Raw genomic sequence first — 21,515 nt, forward strand, 5'->3', positions numbered from 1 at the left:
CCTTCAGGAAATGCTTAGACTATCCCCTTGGTGCTGTTCTCCCGATAGTGAGTGGGTGCTCATTAATGACTTGGTTGTTTAAAAGCGTGTAAACCTCCCCCCACCACTCTTCTGCCACATAAGGCATGCCTGTTTCCCCTTCACCTTCTGCCATGACTGTAAGCTTCCTGTGGCCTCTCCAGAAGCAGAAGCCACTATGCTTCCTGTACAGCCTGCAGAATGGTGAGCCAATTAAAACTCTTCTTTATAAATTACCCAGTCTCGGGTATTTCTTTATAACAGTGCAAGAACAGACTAATACACGTCTGGATGTTAAAAAAAAAAAATCCCAAAATCTATTTTTAAATGAAATATAAAACTTGGCTCTGAATTCCCTGTGAGCTGTAAGTATAATATAAATAAATATATAAGAAATGTTTGCTATCATACAGTCCAGCAATCCCTTAATCCAAAGGAAAAGAAATGAGTAGGTAGAAGGGATACTCATACTCACATGTTTATCAAAACACTGATCTCATAGCAAAGATGTGGAATCCACCTACGTGCCCATCCACAAATGAATAGACAAAGGAAATGTGGTACTTAGTGCACAATGGAATCCTGCTTGGCCATAAGAAAGAATGAAAACATGTCATTTGCAGCAACATGGATGAAATTTAAGGCCATTATCTTAAGTGAAATAAGCTAAGCACAGAAAGACAAATATCACACGTTCTCACTCATGAGAGCTAACAGAAACTTGACTTCATGGGTGTGGAACATGGAACAGATACCAGAGACTGGGAAGACTGTGAGGGATGGTGGGGGATGAAAGAAGGTTAGTAATGAGTATAAACAGACAGATAGAAGCAGTTCAAATGTTTGATAGCAGACTAGGGTGACTATACTCAGAAACAATATTATATGTATATTTCAGAGTAACTGGAAGAGAGGACTTGGAATGACACAACACATGAAAATGAGCACTCAAGGTGACTGACATGGTTAGGATCCATGTCCCCACCCAAATCCCAGGTTGAAATATAATCCCCAGTGTTGGAGGTAAGGCCTGGTGAGGGGTGCATCAGTCCATTTTCATGCTGCTGATAAAGACATACCCAAGACTGGGAAGAAAAAGAGGTTTCATGCACTTACAGTTGCCTCGCACTTGTGGTGGAAGATGAGGAGGGGCAAGTCATGTCTTACATGGATGGTGGCAGGCAAAGAGAGAGAGAGCTTGAGCAGGAAAACTCCCATTTTTAAAACCATCAGATCTCATAAGACTTATTCACTGTCAGGAGAACAGCATGGGAAAGACCTGCCCCCATGATTCAACTACCTCCCACTGGGTTCCTCTCACAACACATGGTAATTGTGGGAGTTACAATTCAAGATGAGATTTGGGCGGGAACACAACAAAACCATATCAGGAGGTGACTGGATCATGGGGGTGGATTTCTCATGGATGGCTTAGCACCATCTTGTTGCTTCTGTTCTTCTGATAGTGAGTTATCATGAGACCTGGTTGTTTCAAAGTGTGTAGCACCTCCCTCTTCTCTCTCCCCCACCTCCACCAACGATTTGGAGTGCTGCTCCCCATTCACCTTCCACCATGATTGTAAGTTTCCGGATGTCTCCCCAAAGCCCAGCAGATGTCAGCATCATGCAACCTGTACAGCCTGCAAAACCATGAGTCAAACCTCTTTTCTTTATAAATTATTCAGTCTCACGTATTTCTTTATAGCAGTGCAAGAATATACTAAAAGTGATGGGTACCCCAAATATTTAATTTAATCATTAAATATTCTATGCATGTAATGAACACACATACTCCACAAATATGTAAAATATTACGTATCGATAAAGGAGAAAAAAGAAATCTGTTTGCTAATAGTGTGAGGAGACTGCAGGTTACCAAATTTAATAGAATGAACTATTTTTTCATACAGAGAAGGACTCGCTAATATACAGTAAGACAAAATCAAATATAAACTCTTGTTAAGGATCCATTCATTCATTAAAACAGAATCTTGGAGTTTGCATGATGAATACATTGCTAATCTCACTAGTGTTTCGTGTAAACATGGTGACACAACTGTTTGAATAAATGCGATCACTCAGACTCGGCACAGCTTCCTTCTGACTTTGCCCCAATTTGCTTGAGTAAGAAGTCTCAGCTATATTTACACATACCTTTACCTATAATCATCCTCCTTACAAAAGACGATGCCATGTTCCTCCAGGAGTGTGTAAGTTCGCTCAGACGGGCACATTTGGAAACAGTTGAAAACATTATGAAGGCCTGTAGCTAATTCAAGCAAACAAAGCTATTACAAAGCTATACATGCGTGTGGATCAGAAGTGCAGGTGGGAGAGTAAGTGCTTTAGTTTTCAGAGGCAGCGCCAGTCACTCAGGGCTACCTTAAAAGGGGAAACCTTCACAGAGGATGAGGAATTTGAAGAAAATGGGAAGGCTTTAATATCAGAAAAGAATGAAGACAGCACCCCAGATGAGTACAAAGATAAAAAGATAAAAAGGCATATTTAGGAAAGATACAATAGTCTGGCTAGATCAGAATGTTCACATAATAGGACTTACACCAAAAAAAGTTCTTTGTAGTGCCTTTTTAGAAAGGACATGAGGCCGGGCGTGGTGGCTCATGCCTGTAATCCCAGCACTTTGGGAGGCCGAGGAGGGTGAATCACAAGGTCAAGAGATTGAGACCATCCTGGCCAACATGGTGAAACCCCGTCTCTACTAAAAATACAAAAATTAGCTAGGCGCAGTGATGCGCACCTGTAGTCCCAGCTACTCAGGAGGCTGAGGCAGGTGAATCACTTGAACCCAGGAAGCGGAGACTGAAGTGAGCCGAGATCACACCACTGCACTCTAGCCTGGAGACAGAGCAAAACTCCATCTCAAAAAAAAAAAAAGGACATGAAGACAGTGAAAATCATTAAAATATGGGTAAAATGGCAAGTCTATTCAATGAAGGAGGAAGAAAAAAATCATTTTACCAGAAAACTTACACTTAGTCTATTTAAACTGTGGTGATAATGATAGGAGTCACCAGTACACACCTATGTCCCAACTCTAACTCACCACGTCATCTACATTAATTACGTGCAGTTTTGGGATACCCACTACTCAGTAAAGCTGGGCGTGGTGGGGAGAGAAGCACATATAGGAATTCAGATTTATCAAGATGAATTGGCAAGACACTAGTACCTTTATAAAAGGTTTAATTATTTTTTAATTGACAAATTGTATACCCTTATGATGTACATCATGTTTTGATACATTTTTGAATGGTTTAATAGAGCTATCTCACATGTATTACCTCATATATATATAGATAGATTTAAAAAAAATTTTTTTGAGACGAAGTCTTGCTCTGTCACCCAGGCTGGAGTGCAGTGGCGCAATCTCAGTTCACTGCAATTTCTGCTTCCCAAGTTCAAGAGATCCTCCCACCTCAGCCTCCCAAATAGCTGCAATTACAGGCATGTGCCAACATGCTTGGTTAATTTTTGTATTTTTAGCAGAGATGGGGTTTCGCCATGTTGGCCAGCTGGTCTCGAACTCCTGACCTCAAGTGATCCACCCACCTCAGCCACCCACAGTTGCTGGGATTACAGCTGTTGAGGCCACCACACCCAGCCTCACATACTTGTATTTTTTTTGTGTGGTGAGAACATTTGAAACCTACTCTCTGAGCAATTTTCAAGTACACAATTGTACACAATTCATTACTATTAACAGTTGTCACCATGTTGAACAATTTCCTGAACTATTCCTAACTGAAAATTTGTATTCCTACAAAATGTTTTAAAAGTTCTTGAAATACCAAAGAAAAATAAATTTAAAAATTAAAATAATGACGTAGATGTCTAATTGACATAAAATAGTGATATATAAAAAAAAAATTACAAACCATCTACAGTATAAGCCATGTATGCATTGAATATTAATAGAAAATATTTATATGGCTGGCCATCTGTATAGTGGTATGTCAGGACTTTTCACTTTTGTTTTGTTTTGTTTTGGAGACAGGGTCTTACTCTATCACACAGGCTGGAATGCAGTGGCATAATCTCACTCGGCTCACTGTAACCTCCATCTCCCAGGTTCAAGGGATTCTCCTGTCTCAGCCTCCCAAGTAGCTGCGATTACAGGCGTGCACCACCACACCAGCTAATTTTTGTTTTTTGTACAGAAGGGGTTTCACCACATTGACCAGGCTGGCCTGGAACTCCTGACCTCAAGTGATTAGCCCGCCTCGGCCTCCCAAAGTGCTGAGATTACAGACGTGAGCCACTGCGCCCAGCCATAGCAGTCTTTAATAACTTTTGTGGGCCGGGCGCGGTGGCTCAAGCCTGTAATCCCAGCACTTTGGGAGGCCGAGGCGGGTGGATCACAAGATCGAGACCATCCTGGTCAACATGGTGAAACCCCGTCTCTACTAAAAATACAAAAAATTAGCTGGGCATGGTGGCGCGTGCCTGTAATCCCAGCTACTCAGGAGGCTGAGGCAGGAGAATTGCCTGAACCCAGGAGGCGGAGGTTGCGGTGAGCCGAGATCGCGCCATTGCACTCCAGCCTGGGTAACAAGAGCGAAACTCCGCCTCAAAAAAAAAAAAAAAACAAAAAAAAAAAAACAAAAAAAAAAAACTTTTGTGAATGTTCAGAAATTCCACAGGATAAGCAGCTATTCCTTCCTAAATCAGCTATATATATATACACACACACACACATATAAAGTTCCCGAATCAGCTATATATATGTTATATATATATATATATATATATATATATACACTAATTTTGTTTTTAATTAAAAACATTAAATCGCAAAATTTAGCCCCGAGTTTGTTGCAGGAGCTCAATGTCTCCCTTTACAGTTTGGCTGCAAGGACAGGAAACTGCGCTGGTGGCTGGCGCCGTGCTCGGCAGGGCTGCGGTTCGGATGCCACCCGCCCACCCTTCTTCCCAGCCCAGCCGCACGTCCCTCCCCGCCGGGGAGCCCCTGCGCTCTGCCCCTCCCTCCCGCGAAACCGCGGAAGTCTGCTAGCGGGTCCGGGGGCTGTTCCCACGCACGTCCGCGTGGCGCCGCCGTCGTCCGTGCCCGCAGTGAAACGGCTGAACGCTCTGGCCTGGGAGCGCAGGGCGCAGGCCCGGCCGCCAGTCCGCGGTGGAGATGGACCCGAGCGGAGGGCGGGAAAATCGCCCCCGTGGGGCTGCTGGGGCAAGAGCGGGCCCGGGGCCCTGACTCGCCTCCGCCTGCGGGAAGCTGGAGCGCCCCCAGCGCCGGGAGGGAGCGGGCCCTGCCGACCCCGAGCCCCGTCTCCCTGCTGGGGCCTTCGCAGTCTCCAGCCGCGCCGGCATTTGCCTCGGAACCTCCAGCCCGGGCGGCTCCTTCCAAGCCCCGCGGATCGCGCGCTCCGGGTTCCGCTCGGATTCAGCGCCCGGGGAACCTCCGCTGGGGCTCAGACCGCGCCCTCCTCGCAGGGTCCCTAAATGCCCGGCGGGGCCCTGGCGAAGGGAGCGGAGACCGGCGACCTCCTCCAGGCCCGCGCGCTCTCCGCAGACCCCGGCCCCTCCCCGGCGCGCGCCCCGCTCCTCGGCCCCGCGATCCCCGCCTCCCCAGCAGAGGCCGCGCCCTGGAGAACGCGGCCTCCGCCCCCCGCTCTCCGCGAGAGGCCGCGAGGCGCCCCCACCCGCCCCTCTGCAGGCGAGGCTCCGGCCCCGGCCCCCCACGCCCAGGGCGAGCCCCTGAGCCACGCGACACAGGAAACCAGGTCGTGAGCGTCCTTACCCCGAACGTTCTAGAATCAAGGGGAGGGAGTCCCGGCTTATGAGTTGGCCCCTAAAACCAGCATTTCATATAAATGAGAATCACCATTGCCAGATGACTCACATCCCGAAGCATTTCCCTACCGCACATCACCAAACACCCCCTGGAAAGGCCGCGCAGCCCCTTCCGCTAAGAACCAGAGGAACGCGGCGCCGGCAGCCAAGCCAAGTGAATGCGGCTGGCGGGAAACGGGGTCTCACCTCAAGGGGGGCAGGAATTAGGACGTCTGGGCCCAGCAGAGGGACTCGGTGTCCGTGAGTCCTCGGGGCATCCATGCGTGCAGGAGGGACACCCCCACCCAGCAGCCTCTGGCACTCACCGCAGCGCGGGCAGCTACCCCCGTCTGAAGGGCTCCATCGGAGTGCGAATCCCAGCCACTCTGGAACCGCCTTCACCTGGAACTTAGTCTCGTCTCTAACCGTCTCCGAAATTAACCTAACTGCTTGCCAGGCCCTCACCTGCGCCGTATCTGAATCCGAGGCGCGGCAAGTGGCCAGCCTTTCAGCTGCACACAACACGCAGGTGTGAGCTCCTCCACCCTGCCGGGGACCATGTTCCTCTGGGTTTTACTTGATTCGGGTACTGCCGTCTCTCCCAAGTTCTGCTTCCCCTCGCCGGGGTTACATGTAAAGGCCTTCCAGAAGGTAGAGACTCATCCATCCCAGGCCCGAACCCCCCAGGGGCACTGGCACCCCGGAAGTCTCGCACGGGAAGCAGCCGGGCCTGCGAGCGGCTCACAGCTCACTGGCGTCACACCCCTGAGCCTGGTGTTGGAGACCAGAGAATTACCACTCTGTTGATGCCACAGACAATAGCTATTTGTTACAGGACACCGCTTGGGAATTGTTGCTCTACGTATCTTGCTGCCATTAGTCTTCTGAAACTCATATAGGTCATTTATCAATTAAATAACTTGCCCATGTGGATGGACCTCATTGGTCACGCTGTATGCAGAAAGCTTTCGGGATCCGGAGATGCCTCCCACGTGCGCACATTTATGATTCTGTCATTCTGGTCCTGGGGTGTGAGTGCTTCTTCCTGACCGTCTCTGAAGCTTTGGCTCAGCTTTGGGTGAAGAGGAGTTGAGAATGCACGAAAAGACACACTCAAGCTTCAGCAAGCACCAGCCTTGGGCGACACGCAGCACCTGCAGGGCCAAGCAGCTCCTGGGGACTGGCTGCTGCCACACATCCCGACGTGGCGCCTGGAGGAGCTGCTGGGATGGACCCACAACTCACATCACTCCTGTTAGGGTTATTCCAGTCACATGTCCAGGCCACTCTGTGATGGGTCTCCACCGATGAGGACCCGGCCCCAGATAGTCCAGTTCCTGCCCTCCTCCCAGGATCCTGCAGCAAGGTGGGCGTGCGAGGCCCGGGGCGCTTTGAGTGCCTCGTGGAACTCCAGTTGTCAGTGTCTGTGGATGCATAAGCCTGGCCCAAGGACACTCAAGAAATACAGGTACTCACCCAGGTGACACAACAGCAGAGATGCTAGAGAGGACTCGTGCTTACTACCCCAGAGCCTGGAGCATAAAGAACACGCTGGAAAGCCCTAACTGACCTCCGCCTCATTCTGTGTCCGAAGCCACAGCCTCCCCATATCCTTACAGCACCAAGCCACTAAGAGCTGCTCTGCTCAGCCTTTATTGGCCCCAGAGCTCTAAAACCACAAGCTTTAATACGGCCCCGTGCAACGCTTCAATTTAGCAGCCTTCTCCAGTGCCAGCAGACAACCATAAAACTCAGAGGTCAGCTTAGGGTTGGCAGCAGGTGAGTTATAAGCCAGCGTTGGAGGGAGGGAAATAGGTAGGTCTCTGCCCTCTGAGACCTTTCTAGACATTGCTGCTCTTATTCACCTGCAGCCTTAGCAGTACAAGGTGTGGGGGTGAGAGGGGAGAATGAGAGGCAAACCACTTAAGCCCAAATCGTCTGGTGGGGAACAGCAGTCTTTGCAAACCATCACCTCCCCTCCCTCCCCTCAATAAAATAAATCTGATTCACGTTGAGTCATTCACGGATTCTCTGAATTCATCTCTCCAGATAAGTTGCAGAGACAGACGGGGTGGTGTCGGCTCCGCATAGAGTACGTTGAGTTGACGCAGCGGGAGCAAGGAATGGCTCTAATTGATACCCACAGGGCAGATGGGATGGAGCAGAGTCAAAATGTTTCATCGGGAAACTTTAGGCCACCACCCTCCCTGGTAACCTGATTATTTGAAATTGCATGGAGCAGAAAGAAGAGTAGAGTTTGCCAAATTGTGCTTTCCAGAAGTCAGTTTTGCAGGATATCTATTGTAGTAACATGGGGGGAAAGGGTTTGTTGTGGTTCTCGTCATTGTTACGTGGACGCTTGTGGACGCTGTTAAGATACAAATGTGCATGGGGAAGCTCCAGGAAAGGCATTAAGCGGTCAGCACCCTTCCACAGCCTCTGAGCCTGCAGCTCTGACCTGCAGTACGCGTGGGCCCCCAGTGGCCTCTCGCCTGACCTGACTGTGGTCTGCTCTCTTCCGCCACCACACCAGCCCAGTGATGCCGTCCGATCAGAAGGGCAATGAGCTCACTCTTCTGTTCCAAACCCTCCAGAACTTTCTCAAGCCACTTGGGAAAAGAACTAAAAACTTTACCTTGGCCTGGAACACCTACACACTTTGCCCTCCCTCTTCTTTTTTGTTTTCTTGTTAATTGTTGTTGAGACCAGGTCCCACTATATTGCCCAGGCTGGTCTCAAGCTCCTGGGCTTAAGTGGTCTGCCCGCCTCAGCCTCCAAACATGCTGGGATTACAACTATGAGCCATCGTGCCTGGCCCTTGCTCTTCCTCTTGCTGTTTCTCAAACCCGGTTGACTTGCTCACCAGGTCCTTCGTCCGGTCCCTCAACCTGGACGCTCATCCGCACGTTGTCCACCTGCTTATCCCTCACCTGCGTCAGCGCTTCCGAGAGACCTCCCTGTGCCGACCAGCCCCGCTCCCATGCCCATCTCCCACCATGCTTTCTTTTTCTTACCGCCAACTGCTGCTTAATAGAACATGATCTGTCTCTCTCCACCAGAACGTGAGCCCCTGCCCCGGACCAGGGTCTTGGTCTTGCTCACGTTGTATTTCCAGCGCCCACCAGTGCACATATGAGGGATCCAGTCGAGGCATATTTGCCCACAGTGTCCATATCACAGGTTCTTTCGGGAGGCTGACGTTCCATCTCCACTCTTCCTGGAAGTTAGAAAAATCTTAGCTCTTGCCCCTGCCATGCTAACCCCTTGTGGCTTTGGGTCAGTGACTGCACCTCTCTCTAAAGTCAGAGGATTGGGCTCAATCCGGAGTCACCAGCTGAATGTCCTCAGGGGCCAGAAAGAAATGACATTGTGATGTAGACAAGGGGTTAAGAGGGAGTGGCAGGGATTGGGGTGAACTGGAGAGTCTACATGGATACCTAAAAATATTTAAAATTGGTCAAATGCCATCAAGAAATACTTCCGCAGGCCAAAAATCAGTCATGTGAGGGCCGCACACTCTCTAAAGCCCACTTCACACAAGACTTCTCAATTCCGAGATCTATATGAACTGGCACAAATCATTCCCCCAAAGAAATCTGTTTTTATTTGGTTGTCTGGAAAATAAGTTATTGTAGGGTACAGGTTTCAGGGATCCCCAAAGTATCTGGAAACATAGGCACAGGGGTCCCTCCAGGGACCTCAGCCAAAGGATTCTGTTCCCTTCAGCCTAGGGACTCCAGTTATGAGACGCGCGATCCTGCGAGCACAGGCTCCTCTGTTCCTCCACTCTTGGCTCAGTCTCTAAGTGCCTGCTTTCAAATTCCAATGGGAGGAGCCTTTGGGCCTGTCTCAGAGCCAGCTCCGGAGCAGCAATGGCCCAAGAAGGGCCAGGACATGTGGTCCAATCCCAGCCGTATGAGCACACTTAGTGTGATAGAGTTTGGCTGTGTCCCCACCCAAATCTCATCCTGAACTGTAGCTCCTTAATTCCCATGTGTCGTGGGAGGGACCCGGTGGGAGATAATTGAATCATGGGGGCAGTTTCTCCATACTGTTCTCGTGGTACTGAATAAGTCTCACGGATCTGATGGTTTCATAAGGAGAAACCCCTTTCACTTGGTTCTCATTCTCTCTTGCCTGCCACCATGATTTTGAGGCCTCCCCAGCCACATGGAACTGTGAGTCCACTAAACTTCTTTTTCTTTATAAACAACTACCCTGTCTCGGGTACACCTGAATCAGCAGCGCCAAAACAGACCAATACACACTAGATGGGGGTGAGCAACAGAACTTCCCAGTGCAAGATCAAAATGGACAGTTTCAAGTTTCCCAGTTATATTTTCTCTGGACATTTCTGGTTTTCCATCTTTCCAGTGGTACCCGCAGGCTATGGCTGCTGCTTTCTTCCCGTCCTGGCTCCTGGATGTGTCCAAAGCAATAGCCTCCCCATATCCTCACAGCACTAAGCCACTAAGAGCTGCTCTGCTCAGCCCTTATTGGCCCCAAAGCTCTAAAACCACAGCTTTAATATTAACCAGTGCAACACTTCAAAGTCCTGGCACCCCTCTGGTGGGTGTGGCTTCCCACCAGCACCCAAGGGGCTGCCTGCCTCTGTCTGCCTGGCATTTTTCTGTTGGGTGGGAAGGGAGCCTTGGCCACTGAGCACGTGGACACGGCATTCTCCTGTGACCAGCAGTGTTGCTTCTTTGTCATTCATTCTCCACACATATGAGATGTCATGGGACTTTATGAGTGCTAAATCAGTTTTATTGGCCATATGATTTGATTGATCTTGTTAGACCTGACAAGAAATCAATTGGAAAAAAATATATGTACCTTCCCGGAATATGCTCTCCACTTTAAGGTAAAAGAACAATCTAACACACAAGAGGAAGATCCAAGAAGCAGCCTTGGTGAAATATCACCACACCTGTGACCTGGAAAGAGGCTACTTTATGACCTGCAGAACCCAGAAGGAAATGAGGAGGGAGACAGATGAAAGGGACTCCATAAATTTAGGAATGTCACCTGCGGAGGGCCCTGAGAGCTTCAGAAAACAGGAGCTGCACTGGGCCCAGATGTTCTCCAAGCTCCTACCACAAACACCAGAGATGATGGCACAGCCACGGAAGTCACATGAGACAGATTTGAGACCCCTGGAGAGGTGGCAATGTCAGCGTCCACCCACTGCCCCATCTGATAAAAAGAGGAAGGTCGTCTTGAATCACAGTCATGCTGACTCTGCCATTCTCTGGCTGGGTGACCCAGAGCCAATAATTTTTCCTTCTCTGGCCCTCAACATGCTCATACATAAAATAGGGGCAGTGAAAATACCACACCAGACAACGCCGCAGCATGGCACGAGGCTGACGTGAGATCACATGTGCAGAGCACCGCATAGCCAGGAACATACCAAGCTCCATGCATGCTCGTGTGTGTGTGTGTGTGTGTGTGTGTGTGTGTGTGAGAAACAGAGTCTTGCTGTGTCGCCCAGGCTGGAGTGCAGTGACGCAATCTTGGCTCACTGCAACCTCCGCCTCCCAGGTTCAAGTGATTCTCTTGCCTCAGCCTCCTGAGTAGCTAGGATTACAGGCATGCACCACCACGCCTGGCTAATTTTTGTATTTTTAGTAGATACAGGGTTTTACCAGGTTGGCCAGGCTGGTCACGAACTACTGACCTCAAGTGAGGTCACCCACCTTGGCTTCCCAAAGTGCTGGGATTACAGGTGTGAGCCACCGCGCCTGGCCTCCATACATGCTTCTTGCTTCCTTGAGTTGCCGATTATGAAGGTAAGTCCAGTGTTGATTCAACAGAGAGGCAGAATGACCCAGTGGACAGAACCAGGCTGTGGAACTTAACAGACCAAGGTTCAAATGCGGATTCTCACAGCATGACCAGCTGTGACTCCCTAGGCCACTATTTCACCTTTGTTTCTTCGTCCATAAATAGGCCCAGTATCAGAATCGCCTGTATTGCTTGGTAAAAGTTCCCATTTCTGAGGCTGGGTGTCTGTAATCCCAGCACTTTGGGAAACTGAGAAGGAGGGATTGTTTGAGCTCAGGAGTTTGAGACCAGCCTGGGCAACACAGCAAAACCCTATCTCTACAAAAAATTAAAATTAAAATTAAGCAGGCATGGTGGAGTATGCCTGTAGTCCTAGCTACTCAGGTGCTAAGGTGCAGGGATCGCTTGAGGCCACGGAGGTCGAGGCTGCAGTGAGCCATGATTGTGCCACTGCACTCCAGCCTAGATGACACAGAACCTGTCTCAAAAAAAAAAAAAAAAAAGAGTCCCAATATCTGGGCCCTAGGCTCACAGAATCAGACCCTCTGAGGGTGAGACCCTACCCACTAAATTTCTAACCAGCTGCCTCCACCCCACTTCAGGTGGCTGGATTGCACCATGGATTTGAGAACTGCCGGGCATGTTGCAGGCAGGCTGGGACTGATGTCACTGGCTCTCCAGTGGAGCCTTTCACAAGAGGGGCTGAATTACCAAAGGTCCCTTATAAGCCCCAAGTTACCACCAGACACCTACGCAGGGGCTGCAGTCACCTCTGTGCCCTTCCCATCACTAGGCCTTCCTATCCTGCTGCTTGGGAGACTCTGTGGGCACGAAAACAAAATTCGGAGGAGTTTTTCGAGACTCTAACATTTCAGAAGTGAAAGGTGCGAAGAAATTGGAAAGCAAGAACGATCTCCTCCCTCTCTGGCCGACGCTCACCGCCTGACCACTGCCAACACTGTTCTCTCCATTCCATTTTCTTTCTCACTTTTAATCATTTTGGTCAGATAAGACTTTAGAAATTCATCCTTAGAGTCTGATAGGGTCATTTTACAAGTGAAGAAGTGGAAATTAAGAGATCTAGGAATTCTGGTTTTAAATTAATTTGGGTCTTTAGCAGCAAAATTCAGAACAAATGAGAAATTGGTATTTTCAAAATGCAAATATCTAAAGAATTCAGGGGTTGTGAGTCAATCTCACATTGCTGTTAATTGGATAAATTAATTCTGTTAATTGGATAAATTAACCTTTTCTCTAAGCCCCGCCCCCAACAACTGTGACGATGGGGTGAAGGGGGAGGTGGGAGGGAGAAGTAGCTACCTGGAACATGGGCCACGTCTCATGCCAGCCTGGGTGGAGAGCCACAGTGGGATGGATGGATGCTTGAGGTTCCCTGAGGGTCCTAGGATGGCGTTGGGTAGGAGAAGCGTGGGCTACAACATGAGACAGGCTGTGAGGAAAGGAGTAAAAGGATTAGAGTGAGAACTTCACCTAGATTCTTTGGCAACAATGAGACACTGCTGTACACCTAGCAAAAAAGCCAAAATTCAGAACACTGACATTACCAGATGCTGGGGAGGGTGTGGAGGAACAGGAACTCGCATTCACTGTTGAGGGGATTGCAAAATGGTACAGCCACTTTGGAAGACAGTTGGACAGTTAAGTATAAAACCAAACATACCCTTACCATAAGATCCAGCAGTCTCACTCATTGGTACTTGCCCAGGTGAGGTAAAAACTTAAGCCCACAAAAACTTGTGCATGAACATTTTAGCAGCTTTATTCATAATTGCCAATACTTGGAAGCAATCAAGATGACCCGTGGTGGGTGAATGGATAAATACACTGTGATGCATCCACACAGCAGAATATTATTCTGCAGTAAAACAAAAGAGAGTTGTGGGCTGGGTGAGGTGACTCACACCTGTAATCCCAGCATTCTGGGAGGCTGAGGCAAGTGGATCACAAGGTCAGGAGTTTGAGACCAGCCTGGCCAACATGGTGAAACCCCACTGCCACTAAAATATAAAACTTAACCAGGTGTGGTGGTGCATGCCTACACTCTGAGCTACTCAGGAGGCTGAGGCAGGAGAATCACTTGAACCTGGGGAGGCAGAGATTGCAGTGAGCCTAGATCGTACCACTGCACTCTAGCCTGTCTTTAAAAAAAAAGAAAAAGTGAGCTGTCAACACATGAAAATACATGGAGGAAAATTAAATGCATATTGCCAAGTGAAGGAGGCCATACACATACACACACATACACACCAGACATACGCATTAACCACACACAGCCCAGATACACACACTAACACACACACTGCCATCACCATGACCTCACACACAGACACAGCCCCTTCATTAACCACACAGACACCTGTGCACATACACACATCCCCCTGGAAATCAGATGGTAACCAAGGATGGCCTGGGAGGAAGAAGGCGTTGGAGAGCAACCCTAGGCAAGATGCAGAAGGGCAGCTCTCTACCCCTCCTACACCCCACAAAGAATGGTGCCTGAAGGTTAAAGGAGTCACATAGGCTCAGCTCGTCATCAAGACACACGGTGAAACCTGCTCCTCTCTGCAGCTGCCTCCTGCCCTTGGGCCCCGCAGCCAGCACGGGAGCCACCCTGGTCTGCAGGGGGAGGCAATCAGCTCTGAGGCGGCCTGATCCACGGTCCCGGGAGATACCTGCAGGGAGCTAGGCTCCACCCGTGCCAGACACCATTGCTGACCGACTTCTGAACTGGGGCCACCTCTCCCCACACCACAACCAGCCTCCTGCCAGGGCCCCGAGAGCCAGGCCAGGCAACAGCCCCCCACTTGTTCCAGGCAACGCCGGCTGTGCTAAACACACTGTACAGAGGATTTAGCTTTCAGCCAGGATGCTTTGTCACAAAGATATTTGTCACTAGGTGACAATATGCGCCAGTCAAAGGGTGGTCGCCGGCTGAGCATATTGGTGCTGTGGATCTGAATCAGTTGCTGTGTGTCTGGGTGGGATGGCGACGTGTCAGAGTCGATGGGTGCTAGATCCGGTTCAGTGGGTGATGTATGTGAGTCCGGGTGATGAATCTGGTCTAGCGGGTTATCCATTTCTCTTTCCAGCTGGTAATTACACTTTAATGTGTGATGTATCCTTCTCAGGGCGAGGTGTATTAAATCCCTAACCACTGCGTATTTACCTCCTGTGTTAGGTATGCACACGGCCATTAACATGCATTTCCAAGTTTAAAGCGCCCACTTTCGCATGCCAAAGTTCCCTGGCTCTTTCTGAAGTTCGGGACTGAATGGTACCTCATAAAATGCCACTTCATTAAGAATCAACAGGAATAACCCGACCAGAAACATTTTTTATTGATGAAGGTTGAACAGAGAAATATCAAGTTCACTCATCACTTTTCACAGGGGAAGGAGACAATGAAATCTTTATTGGAAAGTTCTGTGTGTCAGGAACGCACTTCATCTTGTCGGGGAAGCACAGCCAGGAACTATATGGCCTGATATGAATCATGAGCCCAGGAGGAAGCCCCAAGCAAACACGCCATGTCAGCAGCTTCTGGGGCCCGGTGTCCGATGGCTTCGACGTTTTCATTCCTTAGTGGCTTCTTTATGTCAGCCAGTCTGACATTCCAGTCCTTTCCAAAAGCCCCTGGACAACGAGAGGGTTGAGCCTCTCAAGTACCCTATTCCCTGCCCCACCCATGGAGGGGTTGAAAGGAGAGGCAGGCCCTGTGGAGGGACGCCTGGGGCGATGTGATGCCACAGAGTCCTCTTGCACCTGCAATTAGCCCTGGGAGGTGGCCACCCCAGGGAGGGGTGACTGCAGCTGCAGAGACAGAGCCGGACACTCTACCCCTAGCAGTTAGAGCAGCAGTGTATTTTGTGTGGGGGGTGCTGGGTGTCTCGTCTCCACACCCCACTACAAAATACATAAAATACAGGCCACTAGCTCTGATGAGGCTCTTGGCCGTTTTCCAGCAATGCTCACTTCATTCGACCTCCAGAATGTGCAGAAATCACGCTGTCAATGTGTTCCTAGCGAGAAGGATATAGATCAAGGTCAAGCACATTCACAAAGCCAGTGAGGTCAGTTTCCAGCACCCCCATTCCCCCTGTGTTTTCCACGTGGCTCCCCCAAAACCTCACCCTTCCCATGAGCCCCTAGTCCTGCTTGTCACCAAAGAAAGATGTAAACACGAACAGCAGCGGAGAAATGAAGAGAGACCTTTCCTGAAAGCAAGCACAGCCTTGGGAGCAGATGGGAGGACTGCAGTGGGTGGCTGGGTGGGAGCTGGCCACAGCCAGTAATTATGCTCGGTAATTATCATTAGTACATTCCTGACACACAGGATTCCCCAGTAAAGATGTCACTCTCTCCTTCCCCTGTGGAAAGTGGTGGCCATCCGAACCTCCATCTTTCCTTGACGTTCTCAATGCACGCATGTATGTATGTATGTAGGAAGTATGTATGTAGTGTGTATTTTTAGGGACAGAGTCTCTCTGTCACCCAGGCTGGAGTGCAGTGCTGAAATCATGGCTCAGTGCAGCCTCGAACTCCTGCGTTCAAGCAATCCTCCCACCTTGGCTTCTCAAAGCACTAGGATTCTAGGTGTGAGCCACTGCACCCGGCCTACATTTTGATTTTCCAAGGTTATCAGTTATCTGAGTAGAAACACCCTGCTCCTCCTAAAAAGCTGACACAGGAAGAGAAAAAAAGCAAAGAACCCATTCTTCTTTTTTCTCTTAGGCCAGGGCGCCTCACTGCAGGCTCTACTGGCATTGGAGTCCTGAAATTCCTTGTGTGGGGCTGTCCTGTGCGTCACAGGACATTGAGTGGGTCCCAGGTATCTGCCCACTAGATGCCAGTCACACCATCAAAACTGTCCCCAGACATGAGCTACATGTCCCCTGAGAAGCAGAACTGTCCCTAGTTGAGAACCACTGCCTTAAGCTAATTATTTCCTAATGGAATGTAACTAAAAACTAACGAAGGGCAAAAATGACAATTAGGGAAAACATGAACAGAGCGAGAAGAATCACTCTGAAGTCTAAGTTTACTTTCCAAGAATCTCATTCAGATCCTCAAAGAAGTTCATGGCATCCGAACCCCCTCACTACGGGTGGCTGCGACGCGGCTCCAGTAGCCCAGGCTGCCTGGCGTCCCCACCCCTGTGCCATCTCTTCACATGGGAGCAGAGTCCCTGCGCTCTTCTCCACACTGTCAAAACACAATCCACGCTCCCCAGTTTGGAAAAATGTTCTTTGAAAAGGCGGAGGAGGAGAAAAGAAAAAAGGAAGGAGGAGGAAACTGTTACAAACATTTCAAAGATTTCAAAGACATTTCAGAGGCAAAATTGTTTTCTCTTTAATAACTCGTAATTACCGCTATGCAGCTATAAAAAAGAAGGCGTTCCGGTCCCTTGCAGGGACATGGATGAAGCTGGAAGCCATCATCCTCAGCAAACTAACATGGGAACAGAAAACCAAACACTGCATGTTCTCACTCGTGAGTGGGAGCTGAACGATGAGAACACATGGACACAGGGAGGGAACATCACACACCGGGGCCTGTCGGGGGTTGGAGGGCAAGGGGAGGGAGAGCATTAGGACAAATTCTTAATGTACATGGGGCTTAAACCCTAGATGACGGGTTGATAGGTGCAGCAGACCACCATGACACAGGATATCTATGTAACAAACCTGCACGTTCTGCACATGCAGCCCAGAACTTGAAGGAAAATTAAATTAAACTAAAATTTTTTAAAACTTCCCATCAGTTTAATACAAGTATTTTCATTTTTGTATATTCCTATCCAGCATGTGCCCAAGGGCAAGTATATTTTTACGTAAGCATACATCGAATACAAGCAATGTCGTAGCCTGCTTTTCTCACTTCACCTGGTATTATCAGCATTTTCCCATGATGCTATACAATTTTGGGGATTATAACTTTTATCAGTTGAGCAGTATCTCAACAATGGCAAATCCGTTCAGCTAAGCTGGGTTTTGCTGAGATGACCATCAGTGCTGGGCTGGCCGGTGAGGTCTATCTTGTGCTCACACAGAGCCCGCTGGGTCTGGGAGACTGTCCCGGCACTGTACCACAGGGTGACTGCTCGCAACAGAAATCGCTTGGGTCTCGTGGTCCCTCCCTCTGAATGTGACTTCCAGGCTCACTGCAGGGGAGAGCAAGGCATAGAAAACTACACATCAGGCCTACCTGCTTCCCCCTGGACGACACAGTCACTTCCGCTCCCAGTCTGTTGGCCAGAATTTGCCACCTCCATGGGGCTGGAAAATAGCCTTCCATGTATCCAGGAAAGGAAAAAAGACTGGAGAGTCCACGAACCCTGATGCTGCCTGACGAACTTTAGCTTTACCATAAATGAACTCTTCGTTCCCAGTGCTGACCTTCGTTTTCCAAAGTCAGACTCTGATGAGCCAAACTCCCCATTCCCTGTAGGAGACTCTCAGTGACTTAAATCGTGTTGGTCCTCAGAACAGCCAGGGCGAAACTCTGAACGGACAGGGTGAAGCCGGGGAATCAGCATGTTTAAAGGGCTCGGTGATTCTGCTAACCGGCCAGGTCTGGGAACCACGACTTGAACCCAAGTTGTCTTCAAGGAAACGGTCACTGTGCCTCTCCACCCTGATCTCCAGTGATCCATGACATGGATTCCCAGGCTCAGGGCTTTGGATTCCTGATGGAGCGACCTGACCTAGGCATTGATTGAGCAGGGAGTACACAGGATAAACTGTGCATACAATTTCAGAAATATACATAATGCCTTTGTAACCTATAAAATATAGATTCACTGAGCACATTCCTAAAACTATGGTGTAGTTCTGATCTTATGAATTATTTTAATATAGACTGTATCAGTCGGCGTCCCAGGAGGTGGTAAATGGGACCCTCAAATAGGGAGATTGAAGAGTTTCATGAGGGACTATTCGTAAAGGTGTGGGCAGGTTAAGGGACGGCAAGAACAGACAGCGAGGCTCCCAGAGCCAGTGTCAGTGGAGAATCTTACCATCCCCAGTCAGAAGGGGTGAGAGGGAACAGTCACCACAGCCCACAGAACAGTTCTGAAGGCTTTTTATCAGAAACACATCACTGATTTCATCAAATATTCTTTCCATGAAGGTTTTTTTTCTAATCAGAAATACATCACTGATTTCATCAAATATTCTTTCTGTGAAGGTTTTTTTTTTTTATCAGAAAGAGATCATTGGATTTCATCAAATATTCTTCTGTATCATTGAGATCATCATATTTTTTTCTTTTTTAATTTGTGAATATGGTGAGTTACAATGATTTTGGAATGTTAAACCAACTTTACATTCCTGGGATAAACTCTTCTTGGTTGTTGTATTAGGGTCCTCCAGAGAAACAGAATGAAAAGAGAGAGTAGCTGATCAATCAATAAACAGATAATTGGTAGATGATAGACAATTGACAGAGATAATAGAGAGATGACATATAGATAGTAGGTGATAGGTAGTTAGATAGATGATAGATAGATAGACAGATAGATCGATGAAGAGGGGATTTGCTATGGGAATTAGCTCACAAAATTATGGAGACCCAGAAGTCCCACACTATGCCATCTGCAAGCCAGAGACCAGAAAAGTAGGTGATAAAAATCAGCCTTGAGTCCTAAAGCCTGAGGGGGAGGGGAGGGGTTGCTGGTATAAACATCAGAGTCCAAAGGCTAGAGAAACTGGAGTTCTGCTGTCCACGGCCAGAACAGAGGGTGAATTTGCCCTGCTTCTACCCCGTCCCCCATCAGACTGGACGGTGCCTTACGCCGTCCCCCGTCAGGCTGGACGGTGCCTCCCACATGGGTGAGGCGGTTCTTCCTTACTCAGCCCAGCGATCCAAACAGTAATCTCTTCTGCAAACGCCCTCACGGGCACACCCAGAAAACGTGTTTCACCAGCCCACTGAGTGTCCCCTAACCCAGTCGAGGGAACACCTAAAATTAACCACCATGGTCGCAGTGGGGATATGTAAATGTACACATATAATTAACACGTAACTGGATAAACATATTTTTATATATCTTTAGATTCACATCACTAACATTTGAAAGCATATGTGCCTCAGAGCTCATGATGGATAATGACCGACAGCTCCACATTCTCATGAAGTCTCTTTCTGGTGTGGGAATCCATGCAATGCTTGTAATGCTGGCCTTAGAGAGTGAACCAGAAGCTGTTCCTTCCTCTTCATTTTTCTGAGTTTGTGCAGAATTCATATCATTTCTTCTTTAAGTTTTGGTATAATTCACAAATTGAGCTATAGTTTTCTTTACGTGAAGACTGTTCATTACAAATTCAATTGTTTAATAGATGCAGGAATATTCAGTAGATCTAACCCTTCCTGAGTCCACTCTGATAGTTTGTGTCTTCCAAGGAATTTTTCAATTTTATCTAGATTATAGAATCTTTTGGCATAAAGTCGTTCACAATATTCTCTTACCGTCCTTGTAACGTCAGCTGAACCTGCAAGGTATTACCCTCTTGTTCTGACAGTGGTCACGTGGACCTTATCTCTTCATTCCCCAGTCAGTCGATCCCACGATGGATCAACTGTGTTCATCTCCAAGAACCAACTTTTGGTTTCACTGATTTTCTTACTGTTGGTCTGCTCCCTATTTCACTGCTTTCTGCTCTTATCTTGATTAGTCCTTTCCTCTGCTTAGTGAATTTCATCTGCTCTTCTTTTATTAGTTTGTTAGGAAAAATCACCTGTGAAAATGTAACTTGTACATTACACTGAAAACATTCTATTTGCCACTTGCATGTGGCTAATTCATGTTGTAGCAACATGCACTGTGGCAAAACAAAACATTTTCTCTGCCCAGGGGCATGAGGTTTTCCTGAAGATTAAATTGAGCATGCTCTGTGTCCGATGGGTGTAATTGCAAGCCCTGTGGAGGACATGCAGCCTCCGTCCTCAGGGAGCATGTCCTTGTTACCTACCCATGACCTTCCATCTACCTTAACTCAAGCTGCCCTTAAACGTTAGTGACAAGAAATTGTGTATGTTAGAATATGTTTGTGACAGCAGACCATGTCATTCTCTTTGAGTCATGAACAATGTTTGCCATAGAAAAGTGAAATCATTTGTTAATTGTAACCTTGTTACAAACCAATCTCTTGAGAGTGAAATTACCTTTATGTAAACTAAATACATTATCTTGCTGGCTTGCAAACTATCTTGGATTACGGGCCTAGGCCTTTCTTATTGAAAACTAAACAAGTAAGGTTTAAATGGAGGTACGAGCGTTCATTTCAGAAAACGATGTGAAATCTGGTTCTCCACCATCCGCACCTCGCAAACAGGCACCCAGTGAAAGTGTCTTGATCTGATGGTGACAGCAGCTCTCCTCTCTTTAGGAAATTTTCTCTAAAGCCTTGGAATTCTCCGGCACCCAGGCGTGCGGGCTGGCCCACAGACAGGAGCATGAGCTGCAGCTCGTGGGGGTGCAGTAACCCCTGCCTGCCCACGTACCTCCTGTTCTTTAGGTTGCCGGGGCTCTGCTGGGTTTCCTGCACTGCCCAGGAGGACTGGCTTCTTCCTGTCAAGCCACTTGCCTGACAACAAGTCAGATCATCTTCAGGAGACTCTGGTGCCAGGAACCACACAAGGCTTTCTCTTTGCGAGTAGGTTTGATGTGATGAGGAGACATAAAAAAAGAGAAACGGTGGAACCATCGGGCAGGCTTTGCTAGCCTGAGGGCAGAGGAGGTATGTGGAGAGAAGGCTTGGGCCATCTCTGTTCTGAAGGCATCAAGTTTCAGCCTCAGGAAGCTGCAGCATCGGCTCCTTTTCAACGCCGTTGTCTCTGTGATGTCGTCACGATGACCCTTCTCTGCTTCTGTTCCCCATTCC

The 21,515-nt window shown here is 48.4% G+C and overlaps 1 long non-coding RNA gene across 2 annotated transcripts in view; it reads right to left on the reverse strand.

The window, feature by feature from the left end:
• LOC141579999 (uncharacterized) overlaps positions 1 to 21,515 on the reverse strand; it is a 504,242-nt gene that overhangs the window by 439,349 nt on the left and 43,378 nt on the right. For both annotated transcript variants that reach the window (XR_012511983.1, XR_012511984.1), the window contains exons 3-4: positions 12,934 to 13,063; positions 8,841 to 9,043 (exon numbers count right to left, since the gene is read on the reverse strand). This is a non-coding gene — a long non-coding RNA (uncharacterized LOC141579999). The remainder of the gene's footprint in view (positions 1 to 8,840; positions 9,044 to 12,933; positions 13,064 to 21,515) is intronic.

This window comes from Saimiri boliviensis, chromosome 10 (genome assembly GCF_048565385.1).
Source record: "Saimiri boliviensis isolate mSaiBol1 chromosome 10, mSaiBol1.pri, whole genome shotgun sequence".
Taxonomy (NCBI): Eukaryota; Metazoa; Chordata; class Mammalia; order Primates; family Cebidae; genus Saimiri; species Saimiri boliviensis.